Raw genomic sequence first — 13,261 nt, 5'->3', positions numbered from 1 at the left:
TCTCGGAATTTTGCTCGGATCTTGAACAAAAATACGGACCGAGTTGCAGCTCATATCTTAAAAATTCATATGTTGGTCTGTTTATATCTCAAGGTACCATTGTATTATGAATTAGAAATAATCTTTGTGGGTATCAAGCCTTCTAGACAGTCATGGGATTCATTTAGCTGGTTTGCACCAGTTCGGCAGAACCAATACCTAATTGTTTGTTGAATTCAGTGAACCGGTTGTTAAAATGGCACTTATAATCAGGGTTCTCTCTAAGGTGGGTGCCTGGGAAGCTGCCCAATGTGGAAATCATACATTTACACTCCTTATTCTTTTTTAATGTTCATCAGCACAAGAGTGTATTCTAAGAGCCTGTAGTAATGTTCATTTTGTCCATAGGTGAAAAAAATTTGACGGAACTATGCTTGTAATATTTAACTGTTTCTAATATATCAAACACAATGACTAATCAGCTTACCTCTAAAGAAATGGGATTCTATTCCTACAGTAAAAAGATGGTTAAGGATAAATCACATAGCCAATGATGCTCGGATAAAAGCAAATAAAATTACAAGTGAGGACACCAATCAAGAAGCAATATGGAAATATCTTAAATAACAGTTTTATTGTCTTTGTCAGGCATTATTTAATATTTTTTCAGTAATATTTTAAAACTCTCCTAACAGTCTAGTTTTGTGTACCTCTTTTATTGTTTGTATTTAAGTATTAAATGCATGAAATAATAAACTACCTTTTGGTATATCTTTTTTATATCATTAGGGCAGAGAATCAGTTGTTAAATTATTTGAATCCCACCACTGCTTCTAGATTTCAGAGTAAATTTGTAATTAAGCAAAACCTTGCACTTCCTAATTAGTTGTTAAATCTTCAACCATAGTGAACTACTAAATAAATGGAAAAATATCTCCTGTTCATGAATCTGATGTTGGAATATTATTGATGTAGCAATATTCCCCAAATTGTTCAATGAATGCAATACAATCTCTATTAAAATCTTACTAGATAGCGTGCGGAGGACCCGGGTTCGATTCCCGGCCAGGGCACACAGGAGAAGCGCCCATTTGCTTCTCCACCCCTCCGCCGCGCTTTCCTCTCTGTCTCTCTCTTCCCCTCCCGCAGCCAAGGCTCCATTGGAGCAAAGATGGCCCGGGCGCTGGGGATGGCTCTGTGACCTCTGCCTCAGGCGCTAGAGTGGCTCTGGTCGCAATATGGCGACGCCCAGGATGGGCAGAGCATCGCCCCCTGGTGGGCAGAGCGTCGCCCCTGGTGGGCGTGCCGGGTGGATCCCGGTCGGGCGCATGCGGGAGTCTGTCTGACTGTCTCTCCCTGTTTCCAGCTTCAGAAAAATGGAAAAAAAAAAAAAAAACAAAAACAAAAAACTTACTAGATTCCCCCCTACCCCCGAATTTGACAAGATAATCCTAAATTTCATATGGAAATTCAGGGGCTCCAAGAGTGCCAAAACAACCTAGAAAAAGAACAAAATTTGAAGATTCACATTTCTCAATTTCAAAACTTAGTACAAAGCTACAGTAGTTAAGACAGTGTGGTACTGGTTTAAGAATAGACATATTAATATATATCAATGGAATAAAATTGAGAATCCAGAAATAAACATTTACAGTCAATTAATTTTCAGCTGTTTCTAAGACAATAAATAAAGAATAGTCTTTTCAATAGATGGGTTTTTTTTGTTTTTTTTTTTTAATTTTTTTTTTTATAATTTTATTTTTTTAATGGGGTGACATCAATAAATCAGGATACATATATTCAAAGATAACAAGTCCAGGTTATCTTGTCGTTCAATTATGTTGCATACCCACCACCCAAAGTCAGATTGTCCTCCGTCACCCTCTATCTTGTTCTCTCTGTGCCCCTCCCCCTCCCCCTTTCCCTCCCCCATTCCCCCCTCCCCCCCGTAACCACCACACTCTTATCAATGTCTCTTAGTTTCACTATTATGTCCCACCTACGTATGGAATAATACAGTTCCTGTTTTTTTCTGATTTACTTATTTCGCTTCGTATCATGTTATCAAGATCCCACCATTTTGCTGTAAATGTTCCGATGTCATCATTTCTTATGGCTGAGTAGTATTCCATAGTGTATATGTGCCACATCTTCTTTATCCAGTCATCTATTGATGGGCTTTTTGGTTGTTTCCATGTCCTGGCCACTGTGAACAATGCTGCAATAAACATGGGGCTGCATGTGTCTTTACGTATCAATGTTTCTGAGTTTTGGGGATATATACCCAGTAGAGGAATTGCTGGGTCATAAGGTAGTTCTATTTTCAGTTTTTTGAGGAACCACCATACTTTCTTCCATAATGGTTGTACTACTTTACATTCCCACCAACAGTGGATGAGGGTTCCTTTTTCTCCACAGCCTCTCCAACATTTGCTATTACCTGTCTTGCTAATAACAGCTAATCGAACAGGTGTGAGGTGGTATCTCATTGCCGTTTTGATTTGCATTTCTCTAATAGCTAAAGAAGATGAGCATCTTTTCATATATCTGTTGGCCATTTGTATTTCTTCCTGGGAGAAGTGTCTATTCATATCCTCTTCCCATTTTTTTATTGGATTGTTTGTTTGTTTGTTGTTGAGTTTTATGAGTTCTTTGTATATTTTGGATATTAAGCCCTTATCTGAGCTGTTGTTTGAAAATATCATTTCCCATTTAGTTGGCTTTCTGTTTATTTTGTTATCAGTTTCTCTTGCTGAGCAAAAACTTCTTAGTCTGATGTAGTCCCATTCATTAATTTTTGCCTTCACTTCTCTTGCCATTGGAGTCAAATTCATAAAATGCTCTTTAAAACCCAGGTCCATGAGTTGAGTACCTATGTCTTCTATGTACTTAATTGTTTCAGGTCTTATGTTTAGATCTTTGATCCATTTTGAGTTAATTTTTGTACAGGGGGAGAGACTGTAGTCCAGTTTCATTCTTTTGCATGTGGCTTTCCAGTTTTCCCAGCACCATTTATTGAAGAGGCTTTCTTTTCTCCATTGTGTGTTGTTGGCCCCTTTATCAAAAATTATTTGACTATATATATGTGGTTTTATTTCTGGACTTTCTATTCTGTTCCATTGGTCTGAGTGTCTATTTTTCTGCCAATACCATGCTGTTTTGATTGTCATGGCCCTATAATAGAGTTTGAAGTCAGGTATTGTTATGCCCCCAGCTTCATTCTTTTTCTTTAGGATTGCTTTGGCTATTCGGGGTTTTTTATAGTTCCATATAAATCTGATGATTTTTTGCTCTATTTCTTTAAAAAATGTCATTGAAAGTTTGATGGGAATTGCATTAAATTTGTATATTGCTTTGAGTAATATAGCCATCTTGATTATATTTATTCTTCCTAGCCAAGAACAAGGTATATTCTTCCATCTCATTATATCTTTTTCAATTTCCCTTAACAATGGTTTATAGTTTTCATTATATAAGTCCTTTACATTCTTTGTTATGTTTATTCCTAAGTATTTTATTTTTTTTGTTGCAATCGTGAAGGGGATTATTCTTTTGAGTTCCTTCTCAGTTGTTTCATTGTTGGCATATAGAAAGGCTATTGACTTCTGTATGTTAATTTTGTATCCTGCGACCTTACTGTATTGGCTTATTGTTTCTAGTAGTCTTTTTGTGGATTCTTTGGGGTTTTCGATGTATAGGATCATATCATCTGCAAAAAAGTGATACCTTTACTTCTTCTTTTCCGATATGGATGCCTTTTATTTCTTTGTCTTGTCTGATTGCTCTGGCTAGAACCTCTAGTACCACATTAAATAAGAGTGGAGAGAGTGGACAACCCTGTCTTGTTCCTGATTTAAGGGGGAAAGCCTTCAGTTTAGTGCCATTTAATATGATGTTAGCTGATGGTTTATCATATATGGCCTTTATCATGTTGAGATATTTTCCTTCTATACCCATTTTGTTGAGAGTCTTAAACATAAAATTGTGTTGTATTTTATCGAAAGCCTTTTCTGCATCTATTGATAAGATCATGTGGTTTTTGTTCTTTGTTTTGTTGATATGGTGTATTACATTAACCGTTTTACGTATGTTGAACCATCCTTGAGATTCTGGGATGAATCCCACTTGATCATGATGTTTTATTTTTTTAATATGTTGTTGTATTCGATTTGCTAGTATTTTGTTTAGTATTTTAGCATCTGTATTCATTAGAGATATTGGTCTGTAGTTTTCTTTTTTTGTGCCATCCTTGCCTGGTTTTGGTATGAGGGTTATGTTGGCCTCATAAAATGTGTTTGGAAGTATTGCTTCTTCTTCCATTTTTTGGAAGACTTTGAGTAGAATAGGAACCAAGTCTTCTTTGAATGTTTGATAAAATTCGCTGGTATAGCCGTCAGGGCCTGGACTTTTATTTTTGGGGAGGTTTTTAATGGTTTTTTCTATTTCTTCTCTACTGATAGGTCTGTTTAGGCTTTCTGCTTCTTCTTGACTCAGTCTAGGAAGGTTGTATTTTTCTAGGAATTTATCCATTTCTTCTAGGTTGTTGAATTTAGTGGCATAAAGTTTTTCATAGTATTCTACAATAATTCTTTGTATATCTACGGTGTCCGTGGTGATTTCTCCTCTTTCATTTTGGATTTTGTTTATATGAGTTCTTTCTCTTTTTTCCTTGGTAAGTCTTGCCAAGGGTTTGTCAATTTTGTTGATCTTTTCAAAGAACCAGCTCCTTGTTCTATTAATTTTTTCTATAGTTTTTCTGTTCTCTAATTCATTTATTTCTGCTCTGATTTTTATTATCTCCTTTCTTCGGCTGGTTTTGGGTTGTCTTTGTTCTTCTTTTTCTAGTTCCTTAAGGTGAGAAGTTAAGTGGTTCACTTGGGCTCTCTCTTGTTTGTTCATATATGCCTGAAGCGATATGAACTTCCCTCTTATCACTGCTTTTGCTGCATCCCATAGATTCTGATATGTTGTATTGTCATTTTCATTAGTCTGTATATATCTTTTGATCTCTGCACTTATTTCTTCTTTGACCCATTCATTTTTTAAAAGTATGTTGTTTAGTTTCCACATTTTTGTGGGATTTTTTTCCTCTTTTTTGCAGTTGAATTCTAGTTTCAAGGCTTTATGATCAGAAAATATGCTTGGTACAACTTCAATTTTTCTGAATTTGCTGATGTTGTTTTTGTGGCCCAACATATGGTCAATTCTTGAGAATGATCCATGTACACTGGAGAAAAATGTATACTCAGTCACTTTGGGATGAAATGTCCTGTAGATGTCTATCATATCCAGGTGCTCTAGTGTTTTGTTTAAGGCCACTATGTCTTTCTTGATTCTCTGTTTGGATGACCGATCTAGAGCCGTCAGCGGTGTATTGAGGTCTCCAAGTATGATTGTGTTTTTGTCAGTTTTTGTTTTAAGATCAATAAGTAGCTGTCTTATATATTTTGGTGCTCCTTGGTTTGGTGCATATATATTAAGAATTGTTATGTCTTCTTGATTCAGTGTCCCCTTAGCCATTATGAAATGGCCATTTTTGTGTCTGAGTACTTTTCCTGTCTTGTAGTCAGCATTATCTGATATGAGTATTGCTACACCTGCTTTTTTTTGGATGTTATTTGCTTGGAGTATTGTTTTCCAGCCTTTCACTTTGAATTTGTTTTTATCCTTGTTACTTAGATGAGTTTCCTGTAGGCAGCATACAGTTGGATTTTCTTTTTTAATCCATTCTGCTACTCTGTGCCTTTTTATTGGTGAGTTTAATCCATTTACATTTAGTGTAATTATTGATACTTGTGAGTTCCCTATTGCCATTTTATATCTTGCTTTCTGTTAGTTTTGTGTCTTGTTTGATCCTTCTCTTTCGTTTTTCTATCTTTTGTTTTTATTTGGTTGTATTCCATACATCTTTCCTCTGTTGCTATCTTTTTTATCTCATGTGCTTCTGTGGTGGTTTTTTCAATGGTGGTTACCTTTGAGTAATGAAAAGGGTCCCTACCCTGTTCATTGTAGCGAACTATTTTGTGAGTACTTTTGCACTCCATCGTCCTTTGCTACTGTTAATCTCCATCTTCTCCCCCTCTTTCTTTTTGTTGTTGTCACAGTTTAAATTTGGTTTTATTGTGTTCTTCTTGGAGCTTTTACTTGTGGCTCTGTTTTTTTTTGTTCTTTGTATCTGATTGGAGAACCCCCTTTAGTAATTCCTGGAGTGGGGGTTTTCTGATGATAAATTCCCTCATCTTTTCTGTATCTGTGAATGTTTTTATTTCTCCTTCGTATTTGAAGGATAGCTTTGATGAGTATAGTATTCGTGGCTGAAAGTTCCTCTCTTTCAGGACTTTAAATATTGGGGTCCACTCTCTTCTAGCTTGTAGAGTTTCTGCTGAGAAATCTGATGCTAATCTAATGGGCCTTCCTTTATATGTTGTATTCTTCTTTTCCCTGGCTGCCTTGAGAATTTTTTCTTTGCTGTTTGTTTGTGTCAATTTCATTATGATATGCCTTGGAGTAGGTTTGTTGGGGTTAAGAAAACTCGGAGTTCTGTTTGCTTCTTGAACTTGAGGCTTTAGTTCTTTCCACAGGCTTGGGAAGTTCTCATCTATTATTTGTTTGAGTATGTTCTCCATTCCATTTTCTCTCTCTTCTCCCTCTGATATACCTATTATTCTTATGTTATTCTTTTTGATGGAGTCAGATAATTCTTGTAGGGCTATCTCATTTTTTTTAATTTTTGAGTCTCTTTCTTCTTCTCTCTGTTGTGCCTCAAGTTGCTTGTCTTCTATTTCACTAATCCTCTCTTCTATCTGACCTGTTCTATTAGCTAAGCTTGTTATTTCGTTTTTCAGCTCGTGAATTGAGTTTTTCATCTCTGTTTGATTTGTTTTTATAGTTTCAATTTCCTTGGACATATATTCTTTGTGTTCATTGAGTTGTTTTCTGAGCTCCCTAAATTGCCTTTCTGTGTTTTCTTGTATATCTTGGAGGATTTTTAGTATTTCTATCTTGAATTCTCTGCCATTTAGCTCCAAGGTTTCCAATATATTAAATTTTTTCTCCATAGATTTTTCCTCATCTAGCTGTGTTACCTCTCTTTCTTTTGTATCCATGATATTCGATTTTCTCTTCCTTAATGGCATCTGAGGGTGGTTTTGTTGATAGTATTAATGAGATTTAATAAAGAATAAAAAGTTAAAAAAATAACAATAAAAAAAATCGAAAAGAGTTGTTTTTTTTTTAAAAAAAATTAATAATGAAATAAAGAAAAATAAAATAAAAATTTTAAAAAAGGAAATTATTCCCCCCCTCCTTTTTTCCTCTCCTCTCCTCTCCCCTCTTTTTTGAGAAAATCTTGTGGTGGACTGTGAATTATAACAAACAATGCCTGTGATGGAGGGCCTGAATTGGGGAAAAGTAATAAAGGGGCAAAAAAAAAAAAAAAAAAAAAAAAAGGAAAGAAAAAAGAAAAAAAAAGAGCGTATGGACCCACAAAAAGCAAATAAGGAAAAAATTTGGGTCAAGAATGAAATGATTTGCTTTTAGGTGTTGGTTGTCTAAGAGTTATGATGAGAGGAATAAGAGGAAAACGGAAAAATGGGGGGACAAATTAAAAACTTACTATTGTATTTAGTGGAACAAGAACTAGATAATATGGAGAGCCAGGGATGAGAGCACTGCTAGTGAGTTAAAAAGGTGAAGTAAAAAACCCCGAAAATGCCACAAACATAGGTTTGAGTCCCAGATAAGATAATTTGTTTGTTATTGAGGTTTGAATGAGAGGAGATGTAAAGGAGAAAGGAAGAAACTAATATAGAGGGAGAAAAGAAAGAGAGAGAGAGAAAAAAAGAGGTAACCACTAAAAGAAGAAAAAAGAAAGGAGAGAGAGAGAGAGAGAGAGTTAAGGGTTTTGGAGTGCAACCCTCATAGAGAGAAAGGAAGAGAAGAGAAAAGATAATGGGAGATGTAACACTTATGGGTAGTGTAGTTCAAGGAGAGGAGAGAGTAAGACCGGTAGAGAGTTAATCGGCCAAATTGGAGGAAGAAAAAAAAGTATCAAGAATGAAGATAAGAGAAACAAACGAACAAATATAATAAAATGGGATAGGTTATAAAGTCTGCAGATTATTCTTGATTTTGAGAGGTTATCTTCTTGCTTTTTCTTTTCTCTCCCTCTTCCTGGTCGGTGACTCTGTACCCCGGGTTCTGCCCCTTTGGCATGCTCAGGTAGAGGTTTGCAGTTGATAAGTCTCTTTGGGTGTATTGCGAAGCATCTGGAAGCTCCAAGTATAGGTTTTTCTGTTTCTGGTTGAAGATCTTGTTGAGTTTTGGGGGAGATTTATCGGTATCGCTTCCTACCCCGCCATTACTCTGACGTCATCTCTCGATGGTTTTAAATAACTGAGTATTCACGTGCAAAAGAATGCATTTGGACCCCTAACTCACGCCATATACAAAAATCAGCTGAAAATGAACTAAAGGCCTAAATACAAGAGCTAAACATGACACCAAGAGCATAAGTGACAAAAGAAAAAAAGATAAATTGGACATCATAAAAATTCAAAACTGTCATGCTTCAAAGGGCACCATTAAGGAAGTGAGAAGCAACCCAGATTGAAAGTATTTGCAAATCATGTATCTAATAAAGGGTCCTATATGCAGAACATACAAAAACAAAACAAAACAAAACAAAAAACCTCTTACAACTCAACAATGAAAAGAAAACTAGCCCAATTTAAAAATGGGCAAAGGAGCCCTGGCTGGGTGGGTCAGTGGATTAAGCATTGACCAGCATGCCAGAGGTCATGGGTATGAGAAGCAATCAATGGATACACAACTAAATGGAACAACTAAGTGAAACAATGAGTTGATGCTTCTCTCTCTCTCTTGCTCTCTCATTTTCTCCCCTCTCTCTTCTTTTCTCTCTTTCTTACTCTCAAATCAATAAAAAACTTTTTTAACTAAAAAGAAAACAAAAATGATAAAAGGATTTGAACAGATATTTCTCCAAAGAAGTTATACAAATGGCCACATTAAAGATTCTTAACACTATTAGTTTTTAAGGAAATACAAATCAAAGCCATAATGAGATACCACTTTACACTCACTAAGATGACAAAAGAAAAAAAAAAGAGCAAAATAACAAGTGTAGAAAAGCTGGAATCTTCATACATTGCTACTAGGAATGTAACATGGAGCAACTGCTTTAAAAAATAGTCTGGCAGTTCTTTAAAGAGCTAAACAGAGTTACTATGACCAAACTTTCCACTCTTAGTTATATTCCCAAGAGAACTGAAAACGTATATCAACAAAAAAACTTGTACACGGATCTTCATACATTTCTATTTACAATAGCTAGAAAGTGGGAACAATCCAAATGTCTATTATTTGTTCAGTGAATACACATGTCCTTTATGCTTCCTTATTTTCTGAAATAATCTTTCTCTGACCCAGACCTAGAATCAGCCACTTCTCCAAGGAGTTCTGACTTCTTTCATCATTCATGAATGGAATTTAAAAACCAAAACTTGGGTACCAGGTGTGTTCACTGCTACTGGGCTTTGGTTGCACCTAGGCACTATCAGTGAACAGAGCTAGGTTTTCTGGTACAAGCTTTTTTTTTTAAAGCACCCTAACTTATAAACTTTTAAAGACACTCACCCACCCAGCCCCTATAGTCTCTGGTGAATACTTATAGATTTCCAGTGGTGGAATCCTACATAGTAGAATACCAGGGAAACAAATTGCATGGTAGTCTATATAAAATGGTGAAACATTTAGTGAGAATTAGAAATAACCTTTTGTTATAGGCCATTGAAATTGGGGTCATTTGTGCCTGACTGGTGGTGATGCAGTAGATAGAGAATCGACCTGGAACACTGAGGTCCCAGGTTCAAAACCCCAGGTTGCCAGCTTGATTGTAGGCTCATCTGGCTTGAGCACAGACACCAATTTGAGCACAGGGGCACCAGCTTTAATGTGGGATCACCAGTGTGATCCCAAGGTCACTGACTTCAGCCCAAGGTCGCTGGTTTGAGCAAGGTGTCACTGGCTCAGTTGGAGTTCCCCAGTCAAGGCAAATATGATAAAGCAATCAATGGACTACTAAAAGTGCCGCCAGCTAGGAGTTGATACTTCTCATCTCTCTTCCTTCCTCCCTGTCTCTATCTCTAAAAAAAGGGAAAGAAAAAAAAAATTGGAGTCATTTGATACAACCACATAATCTCACCCAGTGTTGTTTAACTGACTCGTAGACTAGGGTCAGTCCACAGACCAGCAGTTCCAAAACACTGATTTAACCTATTCTGACTATTACAATAATTAGGCACCACAAAGCACTGGGCTAAGTACAAATAGTTATTTTAATATAAAATAGAGAGAAGTATTAGGAAATTAAAATCTTGTTTGCTTCCACATAAATCAGTAAGGCAATAAAAGGCTGAAGACCCATCAGAAATCTCTAACTAGCCAAATTTCCTAAAAGGCATCTGGTACTCCTGTCTGACATAATAAGGGCCAGTCTCTACATAACAGAGGTTGAAAACCCAAGAGAAATGGGTTAACAAGGGTCATGTTTTCCATATAAAAATCACTTCACTAGAATTTGAGGACTCCATGTCACTGTACAGATTTATGAAGAAAACAGAATTCTTAAAAGAGCCTCAGGCATCTGCTCCTATCATGGAGGGAAAGCACGCCCAGAAGTAAGTACATAACATTTGCCTAGAACCTGCTATTATTATACTCTGTGCATATGGTAGCTAAAAACTCATTAGTTTTATAATTCTGGCTGAAGTTGGCAAGCCACCTCCAGAAATATTTCATACTAGCAAAGTGACAGATGGCAATTTCCTTTGTTATGGGATAAGCTGGTTAGGGTAGTGGTCATGCACACAAATCTCATCCAGATACTACTCTGATATATAGTAATTTATTTGCAGTTTCTGATAAATTCATCTTCATGTGGTTGACTTCATTTTTTTTTTTTTTAGAGAGAGAGAGAAACAGATAGACAGACAGGCCAGACAGGCAGGAAGGGAGAGAAATGAGAAGCATCAACTTATAGTTGCAACACCTTAGTTGTCCATTGATTGCTTTCTCTTATGTGCCTTGTCTGGGGGCTCCAGCTGAGCCAGTGACACCTTGCTCAAGCCAGCGACCTTGGGCTTTAAGCCAGTGACCATGGAGTCATGTCTATGACCCCCCACTCAAGCCAGCAACCCCGTGCTTAACTTGGTGAGCCCGCACTCAAGTAGGCAACCTCCAGGTTTTGAACCTGGGTCCTCAGCGTACCAGGTTGACGCTCTATCCACTGCACTACTGCCTGGTCAGGCATGGTGGTTGACTTCATTTTTGTCATCTAATAATACATTATTATTCAGATTTATGTAATTTCTTTCAAATAAGATCAGCAAATAGGTATATTTCAGTGGCCATCATGAGTTACATATATAATTATTTTGGAGCAGCCAAAAAAGAGGTCATTTTGTTTTAATTTTCCTCTTAGAACTGTTTGTCTGTTTTTTCCCCATTATCCCATCCCCATTCTCTTTCTTGAGACTTGTTTGGAGGTTCTAGCAGGGGAGCGCAGCTACTCGTATACCCTTGACAGAAGAACGGTCCTCTCCTCTAGCGGGGAAGGTCGTCCTCTTCAACCGAGCGCGCAGCTTCTGGAGGGACGCACATGGAGCGGTGAGGGAGGAAGGGGACACCCGCCTAGCCAGCCAGATTAGCCCAATCAACCCGGGCGATCAATGGGGTGACAGATGTCACAGCCAGATCGCCCTCACATCCCCCATTCTCTTTCCTTTAGTAAAAATGTCCCAATAATACTTTGAGGCTTCCTATCATTATCCATACGCTTCAGGTAGAGTTGTCCGGGCCTCCATCCCCTGGCTGTAGGGATGAATCCATGACCCAAATCGGGTCAGTCAGAATACTGAATCTCCTGCCCTCATGTTCAGAGCTTCAGAATACTGAATCTTCTGTCCTCATGTTCAGAGCTTCAGAATACTGAATCTTCTGTCCTCATGTTCAGAGCTTCAGAATACTGAATCTCCTGCCCTCATGTTCAGAGCTTCAGAATACTGAATCTCCTGCCCTCATGTTCAGAGCTTCAGAATACTGAATCTCCTGCCCTCATGTTCAGAGCTTCAGAATACTGAATCTCCTGCCCTCATGTTCAGAGCTGAGCAAATGACCCAACTTGGGCCAATGAGAGTTTTCCTCCAGTTTTGCACTGGAACTATTATGAAAGATACTCTTTTTCCAATGGATACAATGTAAGCTACCATACTCTGGACTTCTCCATTTATATGAATCAGTAAATTTTCTTTTTCTTTTCCTTTTTTGTTTAAGCTGTTGGATTTCTTTCATTTGCAACCATTAGCATCTGAAAAATGCACTCATTCTGAGAGGACATACAGCCAGAGAAACATTAGTCTCCTGCCTGGTCTTTTCTCTATGACTTAGTCATTGAGCCAGAAACACAACACAAATAAAATTTCATCCCAATATACTAGTACATTTTCCCAAAGAATTTATTTCCTCTCTCCCTCCTTCCCTCCCTCCCTCTCTCCCTCCCTTCCTTCTCTCTCTCTCTCTCTTTCTCTCTTTCCCTCTCCTTCCCTCCTTCCTTCCTTCCTTCCTTCTTTCCTTTCTCTTCCTTCCTTCCTTCCTTCCTTCCTTCCTTCCTTCCTTCCTTCCTTCCTTCCTTCCTTTCTCTCTCTCTCTCTCTCTCTCTCTCTCTCTCTTTCTTTCTTTCTTTCTTTCTTTCTTTCTTTCTTTCTTTCTGTGAGAGAAGGGGAGATAGACAGATTCCTCCATGTGCCCTGACTGGGATCCACCTGGCAACTTTCATCTGTAACTGATGCTTTGCCCATCTGGGGCCCATGCTGCAACCGAGCTATTTTTAATGCTTGGGGTGGGGGAGGCTCCATGGAGCCATCCTCAGCATCTGAGCCAATACACTCAAATTAATTGAGCCATGGCTGTGGGAGGGGGAGAGAGGGAAAGAGGGAGAGAAGGAGAGAGAAAGGGGGGGGGGTGGAGAAGGAGATGGTAATTTCTCTTTTTTGCTCTGACTGGGAATTGAACTTGGAACTTTCATACACGGGGTCAATGCTCTACCAATGAGCCAACTGACCAGGGCCCCAAAGAATTTCAAAGCATTTACAAACCTCAGAGAACAATATCATGGAGGATAAGAGACACCTTGGAAGAACACCTAGCTCTTGTTAATAGAGTTAAAAATATCATTGACCTTTTCCTGAGAATAGGCTATGTGCCA

The sequence above is a fragment of the Saccopteryx bilineata genome, chromosome 5, assembly GCF_036850765.1.
Source record: "Saccopteryx bilineata isolate mSacBil1 chromosome 5, mSacBil1_pri_phased_curated, whole genome shotgun sequence".
Classification (NCBI taxonomy): Eukaryota; Metazoa; Chordata; class Mammalia; order Chiroptera; family Emballonuridae; genus Saccopteryx; species Saccopteryx bilineata.
This window is presented reverse-complemented; position numbering follows the sequence as displayed.